Source organism: Oryzias latipes, chromosome 2 (genome assembly GCF_053564925.1).
Source record: "Oryzias latipes strain Hd-rR chromosome 2, Olatipes_Hd-rR_3.1".
Taxonomy (NCBI): domain Eukaryota; kingdom Metazoa; phylum Chordata; class Actinopteri; order Beloniformes; family Adrianichthyidae; genus Oryzias; species Oryzias latipes.
The window spans coordinates 26,514,857-26,531,828 of record NC_136238.1 but is presented as its reverse complement, the minus strand read 5'-3'; the positions used below and the strand labels follow the sequence as shown (position 1 = coordinate 26,531,828).

General features: G+C 42.1%; 1 long non-coding RNA gene across 2 annotated transcripts; it reads left to right on the top strand.

The window, feature by feature from the left end:
* The first annotated feature begins 964 nt into the window (after window positions 1–964).
* On the top strand, window positions 965–16,372 carry LOC144988246 (uncharacterized). 2 transcript variants are annotated; one of them, XR_013652092.1, is made up of 3 exons: window positions 965–1,609; window positions 2,038–3,636; window positions 12,132–16,372. It is a non-coding gene; the product is annotated as an uncharacterized LOC144988246 (long non-coding RNA). The 2 variants fall into 2 exon arrangements; XR_013652091.1 differs by having other exon boundaries at window positions 2,035–3,636.
* Window positions 16,373–16,972: the final 600 nt, after the last annotated feature.

Here is a 16,972-nt window from a genome sequence, read left to right as displayed (position 1 = left end):
CATGAGCCTGCATTGTTCCTGAAACTGGGATCAGAGTTCTGCTCTCTGCTCCAACAGAACCACCTTCATGAGCTCCTGGTTTCTTCTGGATCCTCCAACATTCAGACGCTCTCTGACTGAGTTCATGTCTGCACAGAAACCTTCAGGATTCTCTTCTTCCACACGTCTTTCACTCTGAAACTCTCTTCTGAATGTGGATCATCTCAGTCAGACGTTCAGCAGCATCAGAGCCGTGCATGTGCTCCTCCTCATGAGTCCTGAAGCTGCACCGTCAGCTGCAGAGCTTCAGAGCTGCTTCCTTCTCAGACTTTCCACTTTCTTTGGCTCTCTGGCTCTGATGCTGCTGCTGCTGCAGAAAAACCAGCAGCTGCAGAAAAACTCTGCAGAGACTCACAGAGAGAGGATGGAGGCAGCAGATGAAGCTGCTGCAGACTGGGGGCGGAGCCTGGAGATGACTGATGAAGGTCAGAGGGTGGAGCTTCATCAAGATGAAGGTGCTGCTTGGATTCTGGCTGGATGTCCGTCTGTCCTCAGTCCCTTCATGGCTGCTGCTTCTCTTCTGCTGATGTTTCTGCAGGAAGAAGCTGCTGGAAAAAGCTGAGTCTCTTCTTTCTGCAGCTTTTGATAACAGAAACAGTCATTTTAGTATAAACATCAATGTTCCAGTCTCATTTTACATAAACTTCTGTCCTTCATCAGCCGTTGCCATGGAAACCAGCTGACTCCAGCAGCTCCAGAAATTCCTACTTGACACAAGTGGGTTGAGGCAGGAGGGATGTTTCTGGAAAAAGCATTTTCTGCTTCATCCCTGAGAAAGCTGAAGAAGAGGAGGAGTTCTGAGCGTCTTTTCTGGCGGGGACTCCTGCTTCACCTGCAGCCCATCTCCACCCTCTGACTGTGTTTCTGACTGCTGTTCCAGCTCATGGCCGCCAGTCTGTCAGCTAACGTCTGAAGGGATGGAGCTGACATCTGCTAGAAGATTTCCTGTCAGACATCAGACGTCTAGCAGCTGCTCTGCTCTCTGATCACTCTGTCAGGAATGGTGTCTGGTCCAGCAGACCTCTGGGCGTTAACTCTTCATGGAGTCTTCCTCATGGCAGCCATTGTGAGACAGAGCAGCTGGTGGTCAGGAGGAGGGATGGTCTTCCTGGCTGTCATGTTGTTCTGAGCCTCAAACAGCCTAGAGGTCATTGGCTGCATCTAGAATGGAGGTGTGACTGTCAAAGGCAGGTGATGATGTCCTGTAGTTGGAGATCACCTGGATGCTCTGTCACATGTGGCGGGAATCTCTGCTGTTCTGGAAGTGGATTCTCTGAGCATGTGGCTCAAAGGTGGAAGTTTCTTCTTCTTCTGATGATTCAAACCTGGAAAAGAGTTTAGTTTGTCTGATCAGGAAACTGAAAATGAGGACGTCAGCGGAGCAGAAAGAGGAGGAACACCGTCAACAATCATGTTGGAGCTCCAACAGGCATTTTCCTGACTCAGCAAAAACATCTGGTTGTTTTTCTTTGTTCTGTCCAGCAGCTGAACAAATGGAAGAAGGTTGGAGGTTCAGTGGACCAAGAGCTGGATCATCTAAAGGAAAACGGGCTCCACACACAACATCTATGTGAGGATTATTCTGGAATTACTGGCTCCATTTGTCTGAATTATGGGTTACAGCTGATAAATTCACATGAATAATGAGGTCATGAGAGAAAATCTCTATTTTCTTGCTGGTTTCTATTGAATAGAGTGATTCCAATCAGACTAGTGAAATATTCTGAATGTTTCTGAATCTCCATTGATTCATGACTTCTGATCAGTTCTTATTTCTGTAACTATGATCTAAATGGACTTTAATGAAAGACCATGTGATGTTTCCATTGATGCTAAAGCTGACCAATCATGTTATTGATTACAACACGAGCGCTTTCTGTGTCTAAAATCAGTCCCAGAAGAGTTCAACCATGACTTCAATGCCTGAGCTAAGCTCCTCCCCCTTTGTGTGTCTTTGTGTGTGTGTGTGTTTCTTGTGTGTTCCCCTGACTGCAGCAGTGTGTCGTCAACAAGAAGCTGATTCCTAGAGAAAAGTGAGAGTTTCAGCTCTAAGGGGTCTGAAGTCCATCTGAGAAGATCACTAACTCATCAGTCCTGCTGTCCCTGAAGACCGGCTTCATGTTCAGAACCAGCTTCAGGTTCTGGGCTGGGATTGGATGTGTTGTGGTGGCAGTAAAGCAGGTTCAAACCCGGATCAAAGCAGAATGGAGAAAGTGTCAAAGTGTCAGTCAGACTCCCAGACAGAATGTTCCAGATCAGCATTTATTGGTTATTTCTTGATGTTCTTCATCTTTGGAGAAAAGCAGAGCTAGAAAATCAAACAAAGTTCCATCTATCTGCTAAAAACTTGGATTCATTCAGTCTTTCCCGTATGGACAGATTTCTTTGACGTCTTTTCTTTTCATGTAAATTCAGTCAAACATGTTGATCCTTCATGATGTGGATGAGTTGATATGAAACAGTGTTTTCTGCAGCAGGAACATGTGAGAGGAAACCTGCTGTTCCTCAGCTGATCTTCATCATTCCATCTCAGCAGCAGATGAGGAGGATGTGCTGCTGGAAAATCGGCCTCACAGACTCAGTTTGCAGCTTCTGCTTTCAGGTTTGACTTCTAGTTTCTGGAGAAACAGGAAATCTCCACACCACTCTAGAACCATCTAGAACAGTATTATGGGATGTTTTTCAGCTGAATCACTGGGATCCATCTTCATGTTAACGTCAAAGTGATCGTGTCAGATGAAATCTTTCCTGTTTGAAGGAGTTTCCTTCATGTCACAATAGGATCCCAGATCTCCCATCAGGCCTTGCAGCTCCTGACTTTGTGATGAGTTCCTGCAGAAACTCTTGGAAATCTCCTGTTGATTCTCTCCCAGTTGACATCCATGGAGATTTTCACTGCTGTTGTTCAACTGTAGAGTTTGTCACAGACGCTCAAACTCATGAAGAGTTCAGCTGGAAGTTGAGAACGAGGCTTTGAACCCAGCAGCAGTTTGAATCCATTCTGATGTTCCATTCAGGTTTCTGCTACAACAAGCCTTTATTTTGAAAGAGCCAGTGGGGCAGAAACAATAGAAGGATGAGATTACCAACCCCCCCTGGAATGTTGCCCCCTGTGCAGTGGACTAGTGGGGGCAGGGACGGCTGAACCAATCACAGAAGACTGTTGCAGCGTTCCCTCCAAAAGTCAACCAATCAGATGTTGTTGTTTGGATTCTTTGTCTTGAAGTTTCACATGTGGAAGCTTCCAGAGTCTTTTCTGTTTGGTCTGCAGGCTGAGCAGAACTGACTCCTGCAGGATCACAGGAACTTTCAGGAAAATCTCCAAACAGAAGAAAAGTTTCTGTTTGGACCTTTTTTCTGTGATTGTGAGACTAGCAGATGATCGATCGGAGCTGCAGTGAAGAGGACGGCGGTGTTTGTGGGAGTTGGAGCTGAAGATCGGAGCAGGAACCATGTCTTCAGAACCTCAGGAAGGTTCTGTCAGAGAACAACTTTCTGCTGCTGAAGGAACCATCGTCCAGAACGAGGAGGAGCTCTGTCGTCAGCGCAGACTGCTGGATAGCAGCTGGAACCCGCAGCTTCAGCTCCACATAGTTGGTACGTGACTAAACATTTGAAATCGTTGGATTGTCCTGATCTTTATGTCACTGGTTAGGTGTTAAAGAAATATTTCCAATGGTATAACGACCTTTCAGATAAAGTGATGTCATTTTACGTGATCACCAATTTTATTCCTAAATAAGGAGCAAATCAATAAAATCTTTGACCAGAATCAGGTGAGACTCCTTAGTGTCAGAACTTTCTCATTACTGTCCAATCCAAGAAAAGGAGGTGTCATTGCAAAGCAAGTTACATACATTGGGTTCTCCGTGGTGCAGCAGTAGGGCGGTCGACCCATGATCCTAAGATTGCAGGTTCAATTCCCACCTTGCACGCCCATGAGTCGAAGTGTCCTTGGGCAAGACACTGAACCCCACCTTGCCTCTGGTGGTAGGCAGACGCTTGTGTTTGGCAGCGGAGCCCAGTCACACACCAGTGTGTGACCGGGTGATCCTTGTACCTACCTTCTAGGTAGAAAAGTGCTATATAAGTATTTACCATTTAGTCAAAATAACCACAAGAACTAAAGTTGATATCAAATCCTGTTTTATTTCCTTACTAGCAAATATAAATTAATTAGGAATATAATCAAGAAAATTGTCCAATTCAATTCGAAGCTTCACAAAAGATAATTTAGCTTAAAAACACACATTTTAAAGCAAACATCGTATTTACATTAAAGATATTTTAAGTTATTAATATAGAGAGATTCCAGACTTTTATTTCCTTTTATTTCCAGGCATCAGCAAAACATTCTTCTTCTTTGTTTGGAGCCATGGAGCCAAAAACTGAAAGCAGAGAACATATAAGGTGACAGACCACATTTTAATTTAAAAAAAGCTAAAACGCATGACGAAAGTCAGAAGAAAATGAAAATAATGTCTATAAAGTCTGCAAAATAAGAAAATAATGGGTAAAATGAAAATCATGATAACGTTTCTTGAAATTAACAAAACAATAAGAAAGCAGTTATTTTATTAAAAATACCACATTCTGATATTATTAAATGACGTTACATATGCTCCTGTATGTTTGTGGACATTGGTTGTAGCCCATCAACTTACTCACAACCGGTCACATGACCTCATTATTCCAGCATTAGATGCATTGTCACAGAGGCATGTGAATGAGAAAAACATTTCCCGCTAACTTTTTCTCTTTTTGTGAACTGCAAATTTCATCAGGAGCATTTACTAACTTGTACTGAGTGAAAACATTCAAGGGGCAGCGTGGGGGGGAGGGGCGCTCTCTTTGTCGGGTTGGGTCTGGCACTCTCAAGGCCCGTACACACCGGGACGAATATTCGCCAGGCGTTATTCGCCAGCGTTTTTCGCCACGTTTTTTGTGTTCACACCCAGGCGATTTTCGCGGTGAGCTCGGTGAGCCGAGCGAACATGCAATTTCATTCCCTGACATTAGATGGCGCTTAATGTAAACAGAAATACTCCTGTACACAAGGTGGCGCTGCGCAACTTTACGATTCTTAAAGTCGCTTTTCACTCAGAAGAAGAGAGCAAGTATTTACGCGCTTGTCAGAATAATACAAAGAAAACATGAATATTTCAAGCATCAGTAGCTCCAACTGGGACTTGGTAAGAGGATATTTTAGAATGTCCGTCATTATTTCTTTGCGGCAGCGTAGACGCTACTTGGCGTCTATCTTCTTCGCTGGTATGTGTGCTCAGCAAGGCAGTTTTGTGTTTGAGCGCCCCCAAGTTGTGTTTTACTGTAACTTCAGAAGCTCCAGACACGTGTGCAAAAGCGCCATTCTCATTGGTCGAATAGATTTCGACGCGACTCGTGGAAAAAAAAAAAACGAACCCAATGCGTTTTTTTTTTTTTGACGCTTTAGCGCGTGGCGTTTTTTCGCGTCGGTGTGCACACTCTCATTGGTGCCCTTTGTTTAGTCACGAGGCGTTAAACGTCAGCGAAAATCGCCGGCGGAATTCGTCCCGGTGTGAACAGGCCTTCAGTCCCCAGGTGCCTCCCGGCTCTCTGGCCTTGGGGGCCCCTGTGGCGGTCCTGCCGAACCTGGCCTGGGTGGCGGATCTCACCTGAATGAAGTATTTCACATGTGTTGGTCTGAATGCATAAGTATGCATGTGTGAACATCAGGGGGGTATTCCAGAAAGCAGGTTATGCTAGCTCCCACGGTAAGTTTGAGGCTAAGGAAATTGATAACCTCAGCTTTCGGTTTCAGAAATGGAGGTATGTTTCAGGGTAGGTCAAGTTGCCATGGCAACTCATGCTCTGAACATAACCTGGCAGGTTTAGTTGAAGCTTAGTTTGTTTTCAGAGATGTGAAGCAGCATGGCATGTCCATTTGAAGATGATTTAGTGGATGAAGAAGCTCAGATAATACTTTTTCCACCGTGAGAGGGTGATAATACCACATATGGATGTTGGAAAGATAATTTTTTTTACTTTGATCTAACTTAACTATTTGCTTCAGTTAAGATAAATCATTTTTTTAGGTCACCTTAAAAATAATATGTAAGTTTCAGACAATTATTCTCCTTTAATTCAAATTAATTCAATTAAGTAGGTGTAACTTTGGTGCTGCTGTTAGAGCGGCACCGCAAGGGATTCTGGGATACCATTCCCTTTGCCTGTCTGGACGGATTTGGGTTTAAGTGTGGGTTTTTGACAAAATGTGTTTAGTTGTTTAACTGTTTGAGCTGTTTTACCGTGTTTTGGCGAGTTATTTTGTCCTACTTTGCTTATGTCTCTGCACCATAAGTGAGAGTAAAGGAGGGGATGATGAGTTTATATAGCACCCCTACCATTCAACCCTATAATTGTAATGACAGAGAATTCTTTATTGAAATTGTGACTCCGTGTAATTTTTTTCCGTCCTTTTAATTGTTATAAAAATGAGCATATCTGCCGGCTCAAACGTAGACATATGAGAGTTCAAGAATCATAATTAATTAAGATGGAAAAAGATTAATTGAATTGGAGTAATATGACATTTAGTTAGATAAATATGTAAAAATGAGTTGTATGGCCCGCAGACGCAACCCGCCTTCTACGCCCAACTCTACGCACCACCGGCGCCCTCACCGCCCTCACCGCCCACAAATTAAAAGCTAGTAAAGGCTGATTTCGCTTATTATGCCAGCTATGCTAATTTGGCTAAAATTGCTAGCATAGCGATCAGCATCATCAACTAACTCAGAAAAACACATTACCTAAAATACTAATTATGCTAACTATGCTAGCTATGCTAATGTGGCTAAAAGTGCTAGCATAGCGATCAGCATCATCAACTGATTCAGAAAAACACATTACCTAAAATGCTAATTATGCTAACAATGCTAGCTATATTAATGTGGCTAAAAGTGCTAGCATAGCGAGCAACATCATCAACTGACTCAGAAAAACACATTTCTCCATTGGTGAGAGCTATACGTCATAAGTTAGTTAAAAAAAACACCTTTTTCAAAATGGCGGCTTTTCTGTTGATTTTTATCTCCATAGCAACCATTTTATGTTTTGGTCCCCTCGGGAGGACGAACAGATTGACGTCAGTTTCGGACAAATCGGTAAAAGTAAACTTTTTGTTGTCCTTAGCAACAGTGGTTTTATGCTAACCACGCCCACATTCCTTATATGTCTATATCCAGTGTTTTTCAATGTATGCAGTTTCAGGCATTATTGCATGCATTCAAAATTCACAGTAGTCCTTTGAAAAACATAGGAGTTATAACAGTGCGCACTTTGCTAGCTCGCCACGCGGACGCCGTTCAAAATCTACAACTTCTAATTGCAACATTTTTTTCACAGTAGCTTGCCGTTGATGCCCAAAAAGTTTCGAGACGATCACGGAAAATTCCAACGACAAGTTTACGATTGAATCCAGGGGTAAAGGCGTTTTTTATAGAAAATTCAAGATGGCGGCCCTTTCCCGAGGTCAAAGGTGGACGAAACTCCAGAGGTAGTTGTGGACTTGCTCTAGCAACATGTGAGTCAAATTTCGTGAAAATCGCTCGAAAAAAAAGTTCATTTTTCCATATTGTGTAAAAACGTGAAAAACGCAAAATGGCAGATTTTGGCACAAAATGGCCGCCAAACCGTAGGTCGTGTCACCATCCCGTAATGATTTCAAAGCGTTCTTTGGATATCGCGGACAAGGGTATATTGGTTTCGTTAGTCGATTCTCAAAAAAAAAGTTCCGAATTTTTTCGTTTTTGCCGAGTCGGCACATTTTTCTGCGACGGTTTTTTGCTTACCACGCCCACATTCCTTTATCGATCTTGTCGTGCGTAGCATCGTTTTGTTCAGCGCGGGCCAAGGAATCGCATATTACCTCTTCACGACATTCCGATGAAAAATGTGCGAGCTAGCCAAGATGGCAACGGTTGCTAGCTCGCCACGCGCACGCCGTTCAAAATTTACAACTTCTAATTCCAACATTTTGTCCAGAGTAGCTGGCCGTTGGTGCCCGAAAAGTTACGAGACGATTGATGAAAATTCCAACGACGAGTTTTCGTTTGTATCTGGTGCTAAAGGTGCTTTTTTGAGAAAATTCCAGATGGCGGCCTTTTCCCAAGGTCAAAGGTCAACGACACTTCTGGGGTGTTTGTAGAATGGAGCTGGCAGCAAGTGTGTGCAATTGCGTGAAAATTGTTCAAACAAAAGTGTCTTTTCCCCATATTGTGGGAAAACACGAAAATCGCCAATTCTCAGAGTTCGCCACAAAATGGCCGCCAAGCCGTAGGTCGTGTGGCCGTCCCGTAATGATTTCAAAACATCTTTGGGGTATCCCCGACACGTGTGTCTTGGTTTCGCGGCTGTATTTTGAAGTCCATTTTGTTCGGCCCCATACGCGATTTTCGGCCCATTCATTTTTTTGACGGGATCGCTGGCCGTGATGTCATCGTCTTCGGGGGGGTGACGTTGACTTTGTGGAAAATTCATTTGCAATTTATCCCAGGTGTGTGCACGTTTTGGTGACTTTTCGAGCATGCGGCGGGGGTCAAATTCTCGCTGAAAGGCGGCGAAGTCGTCGTTCCAACTGCGAAAACAATATTGTCCTTGCAGTCAGTGACTGCTGCTGCGGGCCATAATTACTGAGTTTTATAGATGTGAAATGAGGTTGAATAAATTTAACTCAATTATTTGTTACCAATAGAAGTAATTCGTTTAAGTTGGCAAAATTGGATAAGTTATATATATAAGTCACAGGGAAAACGGAAATAAGATCAGAAACTCGTGCGTTTACTTTGTCTGTTCTTCTACTACAAGCAGAAACTCTTTCTATTGATCATGCAGCCGTATTACTTTTTGATGGACGTATAATCTTCATACGCCGTCATTAAAAGCTCAGACTCCGCCTCACTGAAGTGTTGCGCTCTCTTTTTTTCTCCACTTTACTCTGATAAGCTGGACATAAAACAATAAAAGGAGATGCAGGAATAAAACAGGAAGGCGGAGCCGACCGCCCGTGCAGGAGGGGAGGGAAAGGGAGGGACTAAGCCAGTACGAGGCAGCGCATCTCACTCCACTCCATGCTGAAACCAAATAAAACGAACCCACACACAATAAGAAAAACGTGCCAACAAAACTTCCACTACACACTAAAAGGGAAAAAAAAAATACAGTGAGGGAACTGGAGTGAGGAAGATGCTGCCACCAGGGGCCCCCTCACTGACATCGCACGCACCGACGCCCAACTAAGACCTATACAACAATAAAATAAATCAAAGTCAACCACACAATAAATTAGGGATGTCCTGTTTGACACGGCGCTTCAGCGAGCACTTCACTGTAATGAAACAGTGTTTCGGCACAATGTTTCTAGGCGTGTGTCAATTAGCGCAACACGTGGTTGATGACGTATGAAGCATCAAATGCTTCATTTGGTCGAACCACGCTTCAGATGTCACTTGCAGTTGGGCGCACTATTCTCTAGAAACACGAAATGAATCCCGAACGTTTCCCGACCAGTTCTATTGTTTCCCCTGTATCAGAATCAGCGTCAGTTCATTGCACTTTACCATGACTCCTGGTAAAAAACGTACTGTGGCTCAAGATCGTTTCTACTCGATTTCTCCTAATAAAACAATGCACTATGAACGTCATGTATAAAAAAATACTTAGATATATTTATAATGTCAAGACAAATATAACATCAGTAGATATAGCTCAGTGAAATGGTTGCTGGGAGTCACATCCAGAGGTCTTGGGTTCAAGGCCAGCATCTTACAATTTTGTTTTATTTATTTTTTGCTTTGTGTTTTTTTTCCTTCATGTGATGTGTGTTTTGCTGTCAAGCACTTCTCACAGAAAACGTCACATGTTGTGTTGTTTTACATTGTTCTTTTTAATAATCATTAACAACATTGTTTTGTTTTACGTTTTTTCATCATCATTTCCACATTGAAGTGTTACAAGGAGCTTAAATGAAGCATATGATATGTATCCAGACCACCACCAGATGCCGCTGTTTTGTGTGGTTTCAAAGCCCTGAATGGGTGGTTCATTTTTCCGGTACAATTACATGAACCCCAAGGGAAGCTTCATGGGGCTTCTATTCCCATCCCTACAATAAATACGTCGCTCTAAAAACACATTAAAATGTATTAAGAGGGTGGGTACAGAACACGCAGTGGCTCATGACATCTGCAACACCTCCCAGCCACTTACAGCATCTAGTTAAAAGAGCAGAATATGAGTAAAAGGTGATCTACATCCTCCCAACAAGAGGAGCTTCAGCCATACATGCCACCATGCATGCAGGCAGCCACTGTCTATCCACTCACTCCCTGTTCCTTATATAAGGACAGACACAGCTGGACCAAATCCCCAATCAAACAGGCATGCACCTGTCAAAGGCAGAGCTGCTGGTTACACTATTAAAAAAGAAAGTGACCATGTAAACCTGTTGAGTTCAATGTAATGTAGATGAGAAAGTCAGTCCATCAAACTTTTGTGCGGGTGCACCAGCACAAAAGTTTGATGGACTGACTTTTTCAACCACATTACATTGAACTCAACAGTTTAACACGGTGCAAAGATTGAGTCTAGAATCCTGGCCTAAGAGACACAACTATCACCACTACTGAGGGTCTTACTCCCCCCCCAGAGGAGATGGGGTAGGGAACAGAAGATCAATGGTCACCACCTTATTATTATAAAAGATGAGTGTATGTAGTGTGTCGGGTGTGTGTTTACTAAAATGCATAGTTTAAAATAAGTGGGTTACCTTTTGTGAAAATGTAGAGAGTTTCTTTGATTACCATATTTTCACAACTGTATTTTCTCCAAAATGTATGACGTGTCCTATGGTGCAGTGGGCCTAATGTGTTGTTGTGTGACTTCGGTAAAGAAGACGTAGGAGAGGACAGCATGAGAATGGCAAGTGTGGTCGTGAAAGAAGACGTACAAACAGCTGCCAGAGAATTCAACATCAATGAATCCATGGTACGCAAGTAGAGGAAGTTTGAAAACGAACTCCGAAAAGTCATGAAGATGGAGCTGAGTTTCCAAGGAAACAAGGCGAGGTGGCCAGAGGTTGAAGACCAACTGAAACAATAGATTAATGACAAAAGAACAGCTGGTAGAAGCGTCTCTACAGTCATCATTCCACTGAAGGCAGAAACGCTTGCATTTTCAAAGAGGGCCGTCTTGGTGCTTTGTTTTATGAAACAGTGCTATCTGTCAATCCGGGCAAGGACTGTGGTGGCACAGCAACTTCCAGTGGATTCTAATGAAAAGCTGTCCATATTCCGCTCATACTTTAGTAAAAAGATTGCAGACAAACACATCCAGCCAAGCCACATCACCAACATGGATGCCGCTTACTTTTGACATCACAGTGAGTGACAATGGCAAGAAGAAGGGGAACAGCACAGTAGCGTTATGCAGAACAGGGCACAAAAAGGCAGCTTTTATTGTTGTGGGAGGCAGCGTCCGGTGAGTGATGCCTTGGGCTAAGTGTCTGCTTGCACAGTTCTTCGAGCTTTCACAACAGCCGGCAACGAGCCGGACTCTGACAATAACGAAAGGGAACCTGGCGTGTTTGATAGAAATTTAGCCAGGCTGTTGATTTCAGATACAGAAGATGAGGACTTTGATGGATTCTTGGATGCTGATTGATGACTGAAAAAATAAACAATAAATCACAACCAACTCAGTTTCTCCCGCTGTCCTTTTTTGAAATACATTAACATGCATGTTTTACCGATATGTTTTAATTTGCCCGCGCCTTAAAACCTGGTGCGCCTTTTGTATGTGTTAAATACAGAAAATTCACTCATAACTTAAACTGCGCCCTATAATGCAGTGCGTCCTATGGTCATAAAAATACGGTATGTGTTTGACCTACTGAAGACTGAAAGACTCACATCACCTCTAACTGTCCTAACTGTGAAAGAGAACTACGACATTGTTCATTTCAATTATTTTACTTCCAAAAAAAAGGATTTAGATCTTTCTTGCCAATTTACAAGGTATAAAAGGTCTCCTTTTTTGTCTTTTTGTCCCTGCAGTCCTCCTTCAGCGTTATGCGAGTGAAGATGATCTGTGCAACCAACAGAGGAATCTAAGAATGGAACAGGAGGAATCAGAGCCTCTGCATATTAAAGAGGAACATGGAGAACCAGAACCTCCACAGTTTAAAGAGGAACATGGAGAACCAGAACCTCCACAGTTTAAAGAGGAACATGGAGAACCAGAACCTCCACAGTTTAAAGAGGAACATGAAGAACCAGAACCTCCACAGTTTAAAGAGGAACATGGAGAACCAGAACCTCAACACATTAAAAAGGAACAGGAGGAATCAGAGCTTCCACAGATTAAAGAGGAGCAAGAGAAACAAGAACCCAAAATGATTAAAGAAGAAAAAACAGAAGAAACAGAACCTCTATTGATAAAACAGGGTCAAAAAGGGTTCTACATCAGTCAGAATAAAGATCAGCTTAATCTGAAGCAGGAGACTGATACCTTGATGGAGATTCCTACTTATGAGGAAGAGGAGAACAGTGAAGCAGATCTAAACAATCAGCAGAACTTTAATGTAACTGATGGTCAGGATGAAGAAGGAAACCAACAAGAAGAATCAACATCAACTACAGATGAAGAGACAGAATCAACATCAACTACAGATGAAGAGACAGACCCACAGAACAGAGATCAGAGGAAGAGGAGGGACAGAAGTCATGTCCAAAGTGTGGACGGCTCTCACATGTCAGCAGGTCAGTGTGTCTCTGATGTTAGAAAAAATCCCAATAAGACAAATCTTGGTAAGAAATACAAACAATCTCCAAAAGAAGAGAGATGTTCCTCTATCAAGTCTGGGAAAAACTCAAGAATAATTACTAACCCGTCTGACTACATGGAAACTTGGTCCGATGAAAGATATTATATCTGTAAAGAATGTGATAAAAGCTTTTGCAACAAATCTCTGTTCAGAATTCACGCAAGAATCCATGCAAAAGATAAGAGATTTTCTTGTAAAGAATGTGAGAAAAGATTTAGTCACAGATCTGTTCTCAAAACACACATGAGAATTCATACAGGAGAAATGCCTTTTTCTTGTAAAGAATGTAGTAAGAGTTTTATTCAAATATCTAATCTCAAAATACACATGAGAATTCACACAGGAGAAATGCCTTTTTCTTGTAATGAATGTGATACAAGTTTTCGTCATGCGGTAGTCTTAAAACACACATGATAACTCACACAGGACATGAGCCTTTTTCTTGTCAAGAATGTAGTAAGAGTTTTAATCAAATGTCTAGTCTCAAAATTCACATGAGAATACACACAGGAGAAAAGCCTTTTTCTTGTAAAGAATGTGATACAAGTTTTCGTCATGCAGCAAGTCTTAAAATACACATGAGAACTCACACAGGAGAAAAGCCTTTTTCTTGTAAAGAATGTGATACAAGTTTTCGTCATGCAGCAAGTCTTAAAAAACACATGAGAATTCATACAGGAGAAAAGCCTTTTTCTTGTCAAGAATGTGATTCAAGTTTTAGTTGCAGATCTAGTCTTCAGACACACATGAGAACTCACAAGACTCTCTTCACAAACAGTGTAAAAAAGGAGTTATTGTAAACTGTAAAGTATAAACTTTTCTGATAAGAGGTCGACCTCTCAACCTTTGCACCACAGTCAAAGACTTTATTTACAGGAGGGAAAAATCTGATGGCCTCCATACCATATTGATGAAGTAACTTCATTAGAGGGAGTTACAAGTGAGTATTTAATGTATGGAAAGGAATTTTTCTACTAATTTATTGTTATAATATGATATTCATACTTTTCTAGGAATTCTTTTTAGGTTTTCATCTTTACATAAAAAGCAAAAAAAGTAATTGATCAATAATTTGAATCTTTGTGTAATGATATTAGACAAAGAGTTTTACTGCTGACAAAATATGTACAACTTTTTCACAAAATGAATTGTTTTAGATGTACCTGCAAATAGAAATGAGTTGTTTGTTTTGAGTCATTGGAGCTAATTCTTGAATGTCTTCATTATGGTTTAAATGTTTTTGTTATACTTTTTTAATTCTAACATTTAATGTGCTCAGTGAACATTTAATAAATATATACATATAAACACAAAGTAGTGACTGCAGCATGTACTTTGTTAGGTCAATTAATAGGGGTGTAACGGTACACGTAGTTGTACCAAAACATTTCGGAATGGCACTTTCGGTTCGGTTCACCTTTGTACCGTTTTCGGTACAAAACGGTACAAAGTTTTCGGTATGTTATTTATTTTTTTGTTTTTGTCCTCCCAATGTATTAACTTTGCGCCGAGACGGAACTTATGGTAACCGCGAGTTTTCCCCGCATTAGGTAACAGACAGTTAGCATGTCTGTGCACTGCACGGTGGCGCAGTGGTTAACGCTCTTGCCTTTCAGCAAGAAGACCCCGGTTCAAGTCCTGGCTGGCGGACATGAAAAACAACATCAAAGGGGGACCTTTCTGTGTGGAGTTTGCATGTTCTCCCCGTGTATGCACCGTCCAAAAACATGCATCATAGGTTGATTGGCAACTCTAAATTGTCCCTAGGTGTGAGTGTGAGAGTGAATGGGTGTGTGATTGTGGACATTCTACCCTGCGACAGACTGGCGACCTGTCCAATGTGTCCCCTGGCTTCGCCCATAAGTGGCCGGGATAGGCTCCAGCAGCCCCGTGACCCCGAAAGGGACAAAAACGGAACCGAAAATGAATGAATGAATGAATGAATGAACAGTTAGCATGTCAACTATAGCACTACGGGTAATGCAGACGTGAGACCAGAACCTGAGGACCCACCCATCTCCTTACGCTCTTCTGTGTGGGAACACTTGATTTGTTGTGAGCATCCATGAAGGGAAAAGACAGTTGGATAAGTCAAACACAGCGTATTGCGCTGTAAAACATCTAATCTGCTAACGCACTTAAAACAGCATCACCGGATTGTCTGTGGAAAATAACTCTGCTATTTTGGAGGAGATAAAGGTAAAGGTTACCAAATACAGAGCAACAGGATGCATCCCTCTTGATGCTAACCCTCTTGAATTGGGAAGAACCAATGAGACCAGCTATAAGCATATTGCAAAATTGGCAAAGAGGTATCCGCTGACTATTCCCTGTGGACACAGCTACTGCAGGAAGTGTCTTCAAGGACTGTGGGATGCAGAGGAGAACGTCCACAGCTGTCCTCAGTGCAGGAAGACCTTCACACCGAGGCCTGTTCTGGGGAAAAATTTGATGTTTTTGGAGCAGTGGCATTCAAGAACACCAGCAGATCTGGAAATGCCAGTAGATTTGGTTTGAATGCTAAATCTTGGTCATTCCTTTGTTTTCCAGACAGTTTCTCATTTCTCCACAACAGCATGTTCACCTCCATCTCAGCTCCTGGTTCCTCCAGAGAAGGAGTGGACCTGGATCACAGAGCAGGTGTTCTGTCCTTCTACAACGTCTCTGAAAGCAGGACTCTCCTCCACAGAGTCCAGAGACGCTCCATGCTGGACTGTGGGGGGGTGATGTTGGAGACACAGCAGAGTTCTGGAAAGTCAAAGAGTTCCTGAAAGAAGAGAAATGTTTGTTTTCAGGGATTTCTCTGCTTTGAATCATTTTGAACTAAACGTTTGAACTGTTCAGATTCTGTGTCAGAAATAGAGAGAAATGAAAAATCTCTAGAATGTGAGACACTTTTGAACATAAATCTATGGAGACCTCTGGGGGTCAGTGTTTAAAAAGAAAAAATGATGATAAACGGTCCACAGATTGATGAATTGTGCTTGTTCATTGCATGTGACTCCACCCGTCCCAATGCCTCTCCGGCTTTGAGAAACGAATCTCCCAAGAGACACGGTTCTCATGAGTCCGGCAGTCCGCTTATGCAGAACAGGTGAATGGACAGCGGTCCAAAGTGTCCTCCGTTGGGTTCACTGTAACAACAAGAGGAGGATTATTTTGTTGTTTCTATTTTTGTTCCTATTCTTAGAATCCACTTTATGTCCCGTGTTGAATTCTACTATTAAAATTTGGGAAACAAATGTTTATCAAATCCAAATCAATCCAAAAGCCGGGAGACTGGATGGCCGTGGTCCTCCCTTTGACCTGGAAAGTGGTTGCCATGGCTACCTGCACACTCACCAAGCTGGAACTTAGAAGGCAAGGCAAGGCAAGGCAAATTTATTTATATAGCACAATTCATGTACAGAGACAATTCAAAGTGCTTTACATAAAAAATTAAAAGAAACAATTAAAAACAAATAGTAAAAATGTGATCATTAAAATAAAATTAAAAGATAGTAAACAAGATTTGAATTTAAAACAAGCATAAATAAATAGTACGGACATAAACTTTTGAATACATATTAATTAAATGCTGCTGTGAACAGGTGAGTTTTTAACCTGGATTTAAAGACACTGAGTGTTTCAGCAGATCTAATGTTTTCTGGAAGTCTATTCCAGATCTGTGGAGCATAGAAAGTGAATGCAGCTTCCCCATGTTTAGTTCTGGCTCTAGGGACTGATAAAATACCAGATCCAGAAGAGCGGAGAGGTCAAGTTGGTACATACTGGGTCAGGAGGTCAGCCATGTATTTTGGTGCTAAACCATTCAAAGCTTTATAAACTAGTAACAGGACTTTAAAGTCTATCCTCTGACAGACAGGTAGCCAGTGTAAAGACCTCAGAACTGGAATAATGTGGTCCACTTTCTTGGTCCTTGTGAGAAGCAGAGCGGCAGAGTTCTGAATGAGCTGTAGTTTCCTGATGGATTTTTTTTGGTAATCCTGTAAACACACTGTTACAGTAATCAAGTCGACTGAAGACGAAAGCATGCACTAGTTTCTCCAGGTCCTGCTTAGACATCAGATC